This window comes from Podarcis tiliguerta, assembly GCF_965153285.1.
Source record: "Podarcis tiliguerta genome assembly, chromosome: 17".
Classification (NCBI taxonomy): Eukaryota; Metazoa; Chordata; class Lepidosauria; order Squamata; family Lacertidae; genus Podarcis; species Podarcis tiliguerta.
The window spans coordinates 4,532,387-4,547,082 of record NC_139550.1 but is presented as its reverse complement, the minus strand read 5'-3'; positions in this window follow the sequence as shown (position 1 = coordinate 4,547,082).

The following is a 14,696-nucleotide window of genomic DNA, read 5'->3' as shown; positions in this document are numbered from 1 at the left end:
TTTAGTCGTTTAGTCGTGTCTGCCTCTTCGTGACCCCCTGGACCAGAGCACGCCAGGCACTCCTATCTTCCACTGCCTCCCACAGTTTGGTCAAACTCAATCTGGTAGCTTCAAGAACACTGTTCCACCATCTCGTCCTCTGTCGTCCCCTTCTCCTTGTGCCCTCCATCTTTCCCAACACCAGGGTCTTTTCCAGGGAGTCTTCTCTTCTCATGAGGTGGCCAAAGTCTTGGAGCCTCAGCTTCATGATCTGTCCTTCCCGTGAGCACTCAGGGCGGATTTCCTTCAGAATGGATAGGTTTGATCTTCTTGCAGTCCATGGGACTCTCAAGAGTCTCCTCCAGCACCATAATTCAAAAGCATCAATTCTTTGGTGATCAGCCTTCTTTATGGTCCAGCTCTCACTTCCATACATCACTACTGGGAAAACCATAGCTTTAACTATACAGACCTTTGTTGGCAAGGTGATGCCTCCATTAAGTTAATGGGCTAAAAAAGGCCACAACTTTATTGATTACAGCATGTGAGAGGTATTGGCTTAGGCACTGCATAAAACAACAGAGCGTGACTCCACCCCCTGAGGGAGGGGTGAGTCTAACAAGGGTTAATCACCAGTGGGAGGAGTTTGTTGATGCAAATACAACTGTAAGCTCCTCCTGATGTCACCAGGGGTCGTCCCATGGCCCTAGCCACCAGCAAGGGCATCGGACAGAATCCGCGACCGCTGGATTCCTTTACCGGAATGCCCATAAAGTGGAGGAGTAGGCGATGGCCACACCCTGCCCTCCAATACACAAACATATTCCAATGCCTAACCGCCAATACCTAAAAGTTGTGACAATTTGCTACGAGGTAGGCAAAACACCAAGTGGCCGGTGCCAATTCGCCAGTTGGATAAAAATTCCTACCAGGTTCCTTGGCCAACCAAGGCGACCAACCACTGTCCATAGCAAGTGTTAGGTTGCGGGTTGACATAGCAGACGACACAGCGATTTCTCCAAAGCAGCTCCTTATTTTGTAAGCTGGAAGAGAACTAAGCTGAGGAGCTCAGTCAGCCTGCTTATATAGAGCTCCAGAACAATGTAACTGTTGCCATTTTCTAAAACTATCCAATCACTGAACGTCACTTTTCGATCCTTCATTTGCATAACTATCTACAGTATCCCCCTGCTGGCCCAGGGTGAGAACTTCAGTACATAACAGCAAGGTCAAGAACGAAGCAAAGAACTAAAGGGAGGGTGGGTGGGTGATCCGACGAAAACCAGCAGCGGAATGAAAGGGAAGTGCTGCTGCGGCTAAACCCCGCCCCAAGCCTCCACCTGATTGGTTGGCTACCTGGGGACGTGGCACGGCAGCCAGGCCAGCTGGAGAGGGGCTGGAACGGCCCCTGCCAATGTGGGAAACGGCTCCTGCTCACAACTCCTCCCCTCTGTAAGGAGGAGAGGCTTTGTGATCAAAAAGAGAACTGAAAATATCAGGTGGACGATGCACAGGCTAAAATGCCCTTGACACCCATTTTGAGCACAAAGGCCTTTGGTGATGCTGGCAACCCTGCTTTGCTTTGACCTTAAAACGCTCCATTATTTCTCCAGAGCAGGACCTGCCTCTGTCTGAAAGCCCCGAGGAAGGCTATCGATTCTCATCTTGGCACAAATCAGCGTGCTAAGTACAGAGAAATTGGGTCCAGCCTTCCATTTGACCTTGCCTTGCCGGTAATTACAAACTGGTTCCATAACACAGTCTCTTTCCTATCGATTCATGCCATGTAGACATAACCTTTAATCCCAGAACAGGGACCTTCTCCTTCTCCCTGCAAACTCTTATTAAGATACATGCCACTATAGCTGTTGGATAAGTAGTCAAAACATGAGATGGTCGAGCCTTAAAACAGCTTCCACGCATAGCTAGCGGTCGCCATTTTATTGCATGTCCTGGCTGGTGAATATAACTTATTAATGTAATCAAAAGGACCCGTAGCTGACAGGATGCCTTTGTGATCTTTCCATGTAGTAGAGGAGCTTCCAGATTTACCATCCAATTTGACAGAAAACCCATAGCAATATGAATTAGGCCTCAACGCAAAACTTCTGAATTTCCTTAAAGTAGGACAAGAGAACATATCACCAGGCACATGTGAAACTATGCACAAAACCATACACCAGTTGGAACTTAGGTCTCCCTAGTCCTAGTCTAATACTCTAACCATTACACCACAATGGCTCTCCAGTGGCGGAGAAAGGGGGTACGGTGGGGGTGGTCCACCCCGGGTGTCATCCTTGAGGAGGGGTGACAAAATCCCCCCAAGGCGAATCACCGCCGTGCCCATATGGATGCCCATAGGGACAGGGCGTGCTGCGGGGCCTCAGCCGCCCTACAGCTGGGGGGGGAGGCAGTGGGTGAACAGTGGGTGGGACGTCCCTATGGGCGCCGTGCGCACTGTCCCTATGGGTGGTTCGCCCCGCCCCTGGGCACGCCACCCCAGGTGCCCGAAATGTTTCCTCTGCCACTGTGGCTCTCACCAGATATTACCACAATATTCTGGACCAGTGATAGGTCCCTTAGAATGTTTATCGACTTAGGCATGAAAATAATTACATTCATTCTGGCTCCATTTACCCTTTCCTGTCCAAAGAACATCTCCACTGCCACCGGAAAAAAATTGATATGTGGTCCCAAGGAAAGGGAAGCATACTTGATTGACAAAATGACCAGATGACAAGAGGAAATGTACAACTGATGTGAAGTGATATGAAAAAGATCACAAGTTGGCATGTCATTTCTTCACCATTTAATTTAAAGCCATCAAAACGGAAAGTTATAGCCAAGATGGTGACAGCTGAGCTAATGAAATACAAATCAATCAAATATAAACCTAACACAACCTATTACTTCTTTCTTTCTTTCTTTCTTTCTTTCTTTCTTTCTTTCTTTCTTTCCTTCCTTCCTTCCTTCCTTCCTTCCTTCCTTCCTTCCTTCCTTCCTTCCTTCCTTCTTTTTGGACCACCAGAGGTCCTGGGTGTCCCAAAGCAATAGCCTAAAGTGCTAAATATAGAAAACAGACTCATTGACCCAGCAGTATAACGTTTCCAGCACTTTCCACTCATTGTGTGGAGACCACCAAAGTCCCATCATAGGAGAGTACAGTATAAACATCCATTCCTTTAATTACTCCCACGGAGTGTTTCCTCAGAAACGCCACGTCTCGTAAACAGAAACTATATTTTATACCAGTCATTCTCCTACCTAAAACCAGATCAGATTCCCCCCAATACACCAGTCCCAGCAGCTGCCCAGAGGCACAATGCGCTATCATTCTGCAAGAGAAAGGATAGTTGCAAACATTGATTCAGAAGAGGAAATTTCTGGTTTACCTGCAACAGAATTGTTATTTTTGCTCTGCACCCTTGACACAAATCATACAATATGTCCGGCTGTCAGCAGCACTTAACAGCAGCAAACCACTAAAGGCTCGTTAGTAACACAAGCTTAAACCTTTGAGGTTTGGGGCCCCAGGAGAGCAAACGCAGGTTTGCCACCAAATACCCTCAATGGGGAGTCAATCAATCCTGAATCTCTGACAGTGATTGCACCTGTGGCGCACCTGCTTGTCAATCATACTCTTCTTTTTTAGGTGTGCACTTAAAAAATAATAATTTAGGTGTATACCAAAAAAACACAATTTACGAAGAGAGCTCTTAATTTTCTTTCTTTTTTTAAAAAAAGTTTTTATTAATTCATTTATCACTGTTACAAAAGTACATAAAGCATCTCTGCTTTCAGTTCATAGAGTTCTTTCTACAGATCAGTCATATTTGATACGAGACACTAATGTTATCGACAGTATATGTTATAGACAGTAAACTTTCATTCAGCTACATAGTGCATGTGTGAGGTTTTTGTGTCAGTGTCACATGGGTAGGTCCTGTTTCTATCCATTTAGTAGTTTTTTGTTAGCGGTGAGAGAAGATTGGGAGACCCAGGGCAAGGCTGGTTGCCTTTACTTGACCGCAGTGAGTTTTGTTTGTGTGTGTGAGGGGAAAGGTGTTGTTAGGTCAAGTTAGCCATATCGATTCATATGCTGTCTGTGGGTTCCTGTTGTCTTGTTGTTGGGCTGTGTATGTAATAAAGGGGAGTCACACCAGGGTGAAGGCATCTTTCTTTGTTTGTCCCCATGCCGGTTTCAGTTTGTAGGTTAGTTTTTCTAACATTTTCTGAGTCAACCTATGATGAGGCTGACCAGAGAAGATTGTTCTCCTGTGATTTCACTCAGTGATTTTTCCTGGGGGTAAGCAGGGGTACGCATACCCCTAAACATTTTGTGAATCTTTGTACTTTTGTCCATTTACTGTATTTATTTTCCCCAATTTGAACTATAGAATGGTGGTGGAGAATGGTGGAGAGCCTCCACCTCCATCATTCTTACCAGACACTGAGGTCCAGCTCCGAGGGCCTTCTGTTGGTTCCCTTACTGCGAGAAGTGAGGTTCCAGGGAACCAGGCAAGAGGGCCTTCTTGGTAGTGGTGCCCACTGTGTGGAACACCCTCCCATCAGATGTCAAGGAAATAAACAACTATCTGACTTTTAGAAGACATCTGAAGTGGTTTTCTTGAGTCAAAAGGAGAGTACCCCCAAACATTTTTTTAGGGAAAAAAAGCACTTCCATGTACTTATATTGGAGGATGCCACCCACCACTGCCCTCCAGAAAGTTCCCCAGGAGGAAATGCAGCCTCAAGAATGAAAATGAAACCTTAATACCAACCTCTGCTGCAAGGTCACTGTCTCACCAGAGTGGTGCAGGCTCTAGTTATCTCCCGCTTGGACTACTGCAATGCACTCTACATGGGGCTACCTTTGAAGGTGACCCAGAAACTACAATTAATCCAGAATGCAGCAGCTAGACTGGTGACTGGGAGTGGCCACTGAGGCCATATAACACCGGTCCTGAAAGATCTTCCTTGGCTCCCAATACGTTTCTAAGCACAATTCAAAGTGTTGGTGCTGACCTTTAAAGCCCTAAACGGCCTCGGTCCAGTATACCTGAAGGAGCGTCTCCACCCCCATCGTTCAGCCCACACACTGAAGTCCAGCTCTGATGGCCTTCTGGTGGTTCCCTCACTGCGAGAAGTGAGGTTACAGGGAACCAGGCAAGAGGGCCTTCTCTGTAGTGGTGCCTGACCTGTGGAATACCCTCCCATCAGATGTCAAGGAAATAAACAACTATCCGACTTTTAGAAGACATCTGAAGGCAGCCCTGTTTAGGGAAGTTTTTTATGTTTGATGTTTTATTGTGTTTTTAATATTCTGTTGGGAGCTACCCAGAGTGACTCAGGAAACCCAGCCGGATGGGCGGGGTATAAATAACAACATTGATGATGATGATTAGGTAAGTCAGTATGCTTACTCCCCACCCAGTGTTGCAGACTGAAAATGAGGATGAGTGGAAGCCCACTTGGGGTGTTGATGGCAGTGGTAAGATTCAACCCAAACACTTTCACATTAAACGCTGCAATGGTGGATGCAGCCCATTGGCACAGGTAGGGCAGGAAGAGGGAGAAACCAGTGACAGGGAGAGCCAACTACTGTATTTTTCATTCTATAAGACACACCAGACCACAAGACACACCTAGTTTTTGGAGGAGGATAACAAGAAAAAAAAATATTCTGAATCTCAGAAGCCAGAAAAAGCAAGAGGGATCGCTGCGCAGTGAAAGCAGCAATCCCTCTTGCTGTTCTGGCTTCTGGGGTAGCTGTGCAGCCTGCATTCGCTCCATAAGACACACACACATTTCCCCTTTTAGGAGGGAAAAAGTGAGTCTTATAGAGCAAAAAATACAGTAATTCTTGCTTCGTCCCCTACTGCGTTCCACAAGGGGCTACACTGAGGCTAAGGAAGTAGAAAGCCACAGGGAGGGACACCCATTGGAAAGGTTGTGAGTAAGAAGGCAGGCAGTTTGGCGGGGCCTGGCAGAGAACAGGCTGAGGTGATGGGGCAGTTTGCCCTCATGGACCAGCCTCCACTGCATAGCTCAGCCTCTCAACCACTGCACTCTCTTTGCTCTCAAGTGGAATACAAAGCGAGCAATTGCAGCCCAAATAATACAAATGCAATGCTTAACCACGATTTGCAAGCATTGCCTGTGAGCGTTTGGGGATAAATGTCTAGAACATACGGCATTATCTCGCACAAAGGCAGAAATCACCCACATCCGTATTAATTACGCAGTGACAAGGGACATTGTCAGCCAGGCGAGAGATCTCTGCATGCTGCAGTTTCTTCTACGGAAGCAGGAATCATAATGTTTTGCTCTCGGTCCCTCCTTCTCCTTTGTGGAGGAGGCGTTCCTACATGAAGTTTCCTTTGCAGGCCAAAAGCAAACAAAACATCTATTCTTTTGGTAATTAGCAGTTCCGAAATAGTCACTTTCTCCCAGTGTGAGAATGCTTTGCTTAGGAACTGGCCATTTGGGGATTAATCAATAACATTACATCCCAAGTAACACAGTGGCTTTAAACCAGGCTGAAGAACGAGACGTTGGGGTTGTGAGTCACACTACCGAATGCAAGGAGATGACATTGTCTGTGGTGGAAAATTTCCCACTGTTTTAATGCAGGGGTCCAACAGAGATTTTCAGATCAGCCCAGAAGGCAGCAAATGCCAGAAGAATCCTCACTTTTTCTTAAGGGTATAAATTGCACAGTACAGAACTGAATGCTGTGATTGCTGTGTTCACACTTCTGTGGATTCACTGCAATCATTGCATTTCCAGTGCTGGAAAATGTTCACACAACCATCTTATTTAAAATGCATTTGTGTCTTATACCTTGTTAGGAGTTACTACTGTCTGATGTGTTGTTCCTCAAACCAGCTTCATACAGACCCTCCAAGTGTCCCTATTTTCCAGGGACATCCCTGATTTAGAAAAGCCATCCCAGTTTCTGATTTGATCCCAGAATGTCCTGCTTTTCCTTAAGATGTCCCTATTGGAGCTATCCAACCCCCAAGCTGTCTGAAGGCAATCCTGTATAGGGAAGGTTTTTTTAATGTTTAATGTTTTATTATGTTTTCATGTATGTTGGATGCTGCCCACGGTGGCTGGGGCAACCCAGCAAGATGTGTGGGGTATAAATAGTAGAATTATCATTGTGAAATGGGACGTCCATTTTCATCGGAGAAATGTTGGAGGGAATGGCTTCATACCCAATGGGGTCCTTACACCATTCCTAATTCCTCTCTAGCCGAGGTGCGAACACTTTTGCATGTTCAGTGCCCCCAGTGTGAACACAAACAGGAAACAACTGAAGCTGGGACCCTCAGGTAGCTCATGTAAGCCCATGAAATGTCCTTGCTGGATGAGTTTTAAACTGCTTTTATTACTGTATTTCTTGGGAGAAAAGCAATGACAAACCTAGACAGCATCTTAAAAAGTAGAGACATCACCTTGCCAACAAAGGTCCGTATAGTTAAAGCTCTGGTTTTCCCAGTAGTGATGTATGGAAGTGAGAGCTGGACCATAAAGAAGGCTGATCACCAAAGAATTGATGCTTTTGAATTATGGTGCTGGAGGAGACTCTTGAGAGTCCCATGGACTGCAAGAAGATCAAACCTCTCCATTCTTAAGGAAATCAGCCCTGAGTGCTCACTGGAAGGACAGATCCTGAAGCTGAGGCTCCAAGACTTTGGCCACCTCATGAGAAGAGAAGGCTCCCTGGAAAAGACCCTGGTGTTGGGAAATATGGAGGGCACAAGGAGAAGGGGACAACAGAGGACAAGATGGTTGGATAGTGTTCTCGAAGCTACCAGATTGAGTTTGACCAAACTGCAGGAGGCAGTGGAAGACAGGAGGGCCTGGCGTGCTCTGGTCCAGGGGGTCACTAAGAGTCAGACACGACTAAACGACTAAACAACAACATTACTGTAGAAGAAGAAGTAGAAATAGAAGAAGAATTTGGAGGCAGAAAAGCCCACAAGCACCACTCCCTGGGAGTAAAAAAAAAACCCTGTAGCAATAAATTAAGTTATTTCATGACACATAATATCAGCTGCTGCCAAATGACAGGGCCATCTCTAACAACTCACCTCTGCCTCTCTCCCTCCACCCCACTAAGCAGAACTCAGTGGCATACAAACCTCTATTTAATATTTTTTGCAGATCTAATGTGCATGACAAACTTCCTTGGAGCACTGCCTTTGACTTATTAGAAGGGAAGCCACATGCTGAAGAGTACAATTCCTTGGCACGGTGGTTGCAGACGTGCCTGCCTTTGGCTCTTTGGAAGGGCTGCTGTTTCTTCCCCAGGCAAATGGCAGAAGCTTAGGGTGAACCAAACCCATCAGATTTCGCTGAGCAGAGGCATTCAAGAGAATCCACACCATAGCCAAGCTAAATTGTTTTGCACAGCGATTCATGAATAAAACAAGCACAATCCACGTTGCCCCCCTTTCTTTTTGATCCTGCTTTCACTCCCTGAAATATATTTACCGGATTTACTTTCATTTCCTTTCCTTTGTTTCCCAGGAACCAACGTGGAGAAGATTACCGGGGCCAGAAGGGTGTCACGGCAGGGGGTGGGGTGGGAGGAAGTCAGCCCCAGCAGGGTAAAAAGTCTGGTGTTTCATCAGCCTGTTAGGGTGGCAGCTGCAGAACTAACAAACAAGGAAACTAAGGTGCTTGAGCAAAAGCCCACAAAAGAGAAAATCCAACAAAATGTTTAAAAATATGATTTGCCCCCAAAAAAGTCATTCATAATTTTGCATGAAGGGAGAGAGACACGCACCTGAAGAGCTGCTTCCAGTTAGTGTAGACTGTACTGAGGTAGCTGGACCAATGGACTGACTTAGTATTGCATCTTGCTATGTTCCTAGTCCCCCTTCATGGATCACTGCCTTGCCGTGGCGAAGGGGCTTGAATAACTCAGAGAAGCAATGAACTATGCCAAGCAGAGCACCCAAGATGAACAGGTCATAGTGGAGAGTTTTGACCAAACGTGATCCACCTGGAGCAGGAACCGGCAAGCCACTCCAGTATCCCTGCCAAGAAAACTCCATGGACAAAGACAACAGGCGTATAAAAGTTATGACGCTGTAAGATGAGCCCCTCAGGTTGGAAGGCGTCCAACATGCTACTGAGGAAGAGCGGAGGACAAGTACAAGTAGATTCAACAGCCATGTGCCTATGGCGATCCCAACCAACTTGGATACCAGTTTCTTCACATGTACAGTGGTGCCTCTGGTTATGAACTTCATTCATTCCAGAGGTCCGTTCTTAACCTGAAACCATTCTTAACCTGAGGTACCACTTTAGCTAATGGGGCCTCCTGCTGCCGCTGCACCGCCACCACACAATTTCTGTTCTCATCCTGGGGCAAAGTTCTTAACCCGAGGTACTACTTCCAGGTTAGAGGAATCTGTAACCTAAAGTGTTAGTAACTCGAGGTGTTTGTAACCCAAGGTACCAGTGTAGAGGTGTTTGTGTAGTTGTTGATTTGTACAACTGAACTGTAAACGGTACCCAGACTGTGAACTCCTTCAACATCCCATGCAAACATAGTTGTACGTGTGATACTCAGCTGCAGGTACACACAATGTTCTGTCATGGAACGCAACGTGTTAACCCCCCTTTTGTTGACAGTGGCCTAAGGAGGCAAAAAGGGGGTGGGGGGCCCCACCCGGGAAGAATGGCAGATGAAGCTGATGGACTACATGGAAATGGCGGAAATGACTGGCAGAATCCGAGACCAGGGAGAAGAGTCGATGGAAGAAGATTGGAAAAAATTTAAAGTATATTTACAGAAATATTGCAAAATTAATGAATGTTAGAAGAATACTGGAATGAAGTTATATGGTTTTAGCAGAAATGTTATAAAGAATTAAGCAAAAACTGGTTGTTAATGGGCCAACGTGGAAAGTTTAAAGTTAGATTGTGTTAAGATAAATTATAGAACAAAGAATTGAGAAAGAGGGAAAGGATTTGCTGAATTAGCTAATTTGAACTAGAATACAAAAAAGGGAGGTGTGAGGAAGTCGAGGAAAAAAGCAAATGAAAGATAAAGATATGGAAATTGGATGTGTTTTTTAAATGTTTTTGTTTTTTCCTGTTGTTTTGATGTATTGTTCTTTCTTTTTATTATCGATGTATTGTTTGTTAAATTTTTTATTGCTTTTTTCCCCTCTCATACATTTTTTTTGTAACTATAAAACTTCTAATAAATATTACTAAAAAAGGGGGTGGGGGGCAAGCCTGAGCAGCAATGTATGAGCAGCATAGTTTCCGACCCACTTGAAAGCTTTCTCCTTTCTTAAGATCATAACAGTTGGTCCTAATAAAAGGTATGTGACACAAAGAGAGAGCCAGAGTTTCAGTTTGGGAATGTGCTTGTGTCAGGGCTTCCTCCTCAAGGCTACAGAATTGGTATGCTTGCCGCGCAGCATTTTCTATCTTTCTCTCCGGCAAAAACTGGGACCTTTCAAGTGTTCATGATAAATACAGAGAATTATTTATAAATCATTTGAAAATAAACGCTGGGGAAATAATTGCACTCGCCGCTTCGCAGTCTTTTCAAATATTATGAACATGCCCAAGAGACTTTCGCTTTTGTGCCATTGTGATTCAAAATAACTTCAGTTCAGAGAGTGCTGACAGATACAATGCAGAGAGGGCTTCCCGTATGAAAATTAATAGCCCAACGTTGCGTTGTTTTCGGCGCCTGATTACATTGCATAATTGCTTCAAGCAGTGAAGGCTGACGTGACCAAACTGTTGAAATACCCCGGACAACAGAGCCCTTCGGATCTTTACAATGTTTCTTTTAAAACAAATCCTTAAAATCAGCTTGTACATTGAAATCAGATTTGGCACATTTTTTAATATTTAATATTGCACCATTTCAGATGCTTCAGAAGACTTGCAAGCAAGACTAGCGTCATCAAGAGGCACCCTTCATCAACACCTTCCAGGCCCCACCACAGACAGCTGCCCTTTTAAGAAAGTTTCCCCCACAATGCCTCCAATATAGTGTAGAGGTTGTAAAAACAACCCCTCTGCAGTGCCACAAATCCAACTCAATCCAACTCAGTGTTGGAAACTGTTGAGCACTTCTCCTATCTGGGCAGTTATCTTTCCACAAGTGCCGACACTGATGCCGAAATCCAGCATCGCCTGAGCTCTGTGAGTGCAGCTTTCTCCCGATTGAAGTGCAGAGTGTTTGAGGACTGGGACTTTCGCAGGGAAACCAAAATGCTTGTTTACAAAGCTATGGAACTACCAACCTTACTGTATGCTTGGGGACCACTTATAAACGCCATCTCCAACTCCTCAAAAGATTCCATCAACCGTGTCTCCGGAAAATGTTACACATCACTTGGGAAGACAGGCGAACTAATGCCAATGTACTGGAAGAAGCAAAGACCACCAGTGTTGAAGCAATGATCCTTCAACATCAACTTCATTGGACTGGTCATGTTGTGCAGATGCCTGATTATCATCTTCCAAAGCAACCACTCTATTCCAAACTTAAAAATGGAAAGCGTAATGCTGGTGGTCAACAAAAGAGGTTCAAAGACTCTCTCAAGGCAAATCTTTAAAAATGTAGTATAAACACCAACAACTGGGAAACACTGGCCAGTGAGCGCTCCAATTGGAGAACAGACTTTACCAAAGGTGTCATGGGTTTTGAAGATGCTCAAACTCAGGACAAAAGGGAGAAACATGCTAAGAGGAAGACATGTTTGGCAAACCCTCACCATAATCAACTCCTGCCCAGAAATCTTATGTCCCCACTCTGGAAGGACGTGTGGATCCAGAATTGGCTTCCATAGTAACTTACGGGCTCACTTTTAAAACCGTGTTCATGGAAGACAATCTTACTCAGCTACAAGTGATCACCAAAGAAGAAGAAGAGGCTGTAGCTCCAGAGCAGAGCACATCCTATGCATACAGAATATCCCATGACCCTCTGCCTGGGACCCTAGTGGGCTGCTGCGAGCCAAAGTAGACAATGTGGGGAGATGGATCAAGAGCTTGCTGCAGTGTGAGCCTGCTTAACATGTCATTGAGGACTGTGCCTGTTCTGGGTTTTTAGAACACACACACACAAAGTGTTTAGCCCTGATGGCTGAAAATTTTGCTTGAAAGTGTGTAAGCCATTGGTACTCAAAGGGTGTGGCACACCACACCGGTGTGGCAGGAGAAGATGGCAAGTGCGGTGGGGAGATTCAAGGACAATGAAAGAAACATTTAAACATTTCAAGGTAGTATAGTCAGGGATTTTTTTAGCTGGAACTCACTTCCAGCACCTCTCAGGTGGGTGCCATTGCTGTTATAAGAGAACAAGGGAGGCGTTCGTGGTGAGTTCTGGCACTTCTTTTTCTAGAAAAATACAGTGGTACCTCGGGTTAAGTACTTAATTCAATCCGGAGGTCCGTACTTAACCTGAAACTGTTCTTAACCTGAAGCACCACCTTACCTAATGGGACCTCCCGCTGCCGCTGCGCCGCCAGAGCACAATTTCTGTTCTCATCCTGAAGCAAAGTTCTTAACCTGAAGCACTATTTCTGGGTTAGCGGAGTCTGTAACCTGAAGCGTATGTAACCTGAAGCGTATGTAACCCGAGGTACCACTGTAGCACTGAGTATAGTACAATATATATACTAACATATTTATTTTGCAGGAAATGGATAGATATCTTTTCCAAATGAGAGCAAGGGCATCACATGGTAGCATCTGGCAGGGCTGAGCCTAACGATGCCTAATTTGGGAGTAGCATTTTCAGCTATGCCCCCCCAAAAGATCTTCAACTCCTTACTTCCTTCCCTGAACAATTTACAAAAATGTTTGCCCGTTGGTTGATATTTTCTGACACTGCCGACTCTAGCTTTTTCTCAGCCAGCTGCTTCAATTGCTCTGTTAGTGCCATGCAGTCAGACTGATTGGTTATATAGTTTTACCACAACATTACAGGATTCTTTGTTGGCTGGGATCACCCGTGTAGCTAATTGAGAAAGGAGAAGGAACAACTACTGGGGGGGATGGGATGAAACACCAGCAGTTGGAAGGACCAATGCTACCAAACTGGATTATTATTTTTTAAAGAGTATTCTCACAAAACATTGCAGTAAATATTTTTACACCACTAGCTCAAATGGCTTTCTTCGAGCTCAAAACTTAAATTGGTGGATGTGCTCCACAGCCGTAACACTAACACAATTTGTGATTTTCATCCAGTGGTGGTGTTGCGTGGTAACCTGAGGACCTTGTTCTGGGTGGACTCAAAGATCACGAACGCAGCAGTTGGAGAAATAGAAAGCAAGTTTTATTGCTGACAGCAATAGACCCAGTGGAGTTGTCTCCCAAAAACTGGGCCCCTAGCAACAGTCTGCTGGGCTTATATACCTTTTTCCAACCAGCTTTAGGTATTGCATATTCATATATTGCAGCAAAATTAAACCAATAAGCTTGGACATCGCCCTTCCTAAATCCTCCTATGTCCATATAAAGATTACTTCTGCTTTCCATATAAATGCTCATTATATTAGTAATTACTCATATACTGTTATCAGCAAGCAAAGCCAAAAATCCGCTTTTGGCAGGCGAAGCCCAAAACCCCTCTTGTTACCAGACATCCTGTGTCCCATGTGGAAAGCACCCAACGTGGATATCCTCTTTCACTGAACATCGGGTTATGATGACCGTCCCATGACTATGATGGCTGCCTTCCTTACAGACTGCAAACACAGCTAAATTCATATATGTTTTCCGCTAACACAGCAATAAGCAATAAGGCAGAGTGAAAGACACAGAATTTGGATCTTAGAATCAGGCACAATGGCACAATGTAAAATAAGGCATAACAAGGCAATATACTTTCAGGTGGTATTTCAGTTGGCCTTGACACAGTGGAAATGAATTTCTGTCATTGGCAAATTGCTAATAGTATGGAATTATTGCCAGTTATTACCAAGATATCCAGACCCTGACACCAGTCACTTAAAGCAGATACTGTGTTGCTTTTTACTGCTTCTATTTCAAACACCTGGCATAAGGGTGATTGCATCTCACATTAGAAATCTGGATACCTTGGTAATAATAAGCTAGTGCTTAAATAATTATTAGCTGGCAGAAAGATCAAAGCGTATTAATTAGAAACTCACACATGGGAGGAATCTCTTATGAGGAATTAAAGGAATCAATCTAAGCAGCACGCAACGCTTAAACATCTATTCGGAAATGGATAGGGTGGGGAAACAAGCCCCTTCGCTTCAATTTATTGACATTTGGAGTCGCCGATCTCAGCCAAGGGCAAAAGGAAATGCAATTGATGTCATGGTTCCAAAACCAATAGAAAAATAACAAGACTTCCAAAACCAAAAGCTGACAGTTCTAAGCCCTTTAAACCAATGAGTGGCAACAGCGCTTACAAACCAGAGTTCAGCCAAAGGGAAGACAATGAAATTTCCTTCTCCCTGAGTGTGAAAATCATAGAATCATAGAATCATAGAGTTGGAAGAGACCACAAGGGCCATCGAGTCCAACCCCCTGCCAAGCAGGAAACACCATCAGAACACTCCTGACATATGGTTGTCAAGCCTCTGCTTAAAGACCTCCAAAGAAGGAGACTCCACCACACTCCTTGGCAGCAAATTCCACTGTCGAACGGCTCTTACTGTCAGGAAGTTCTTCCTAATGTTTAGGTGGAATCT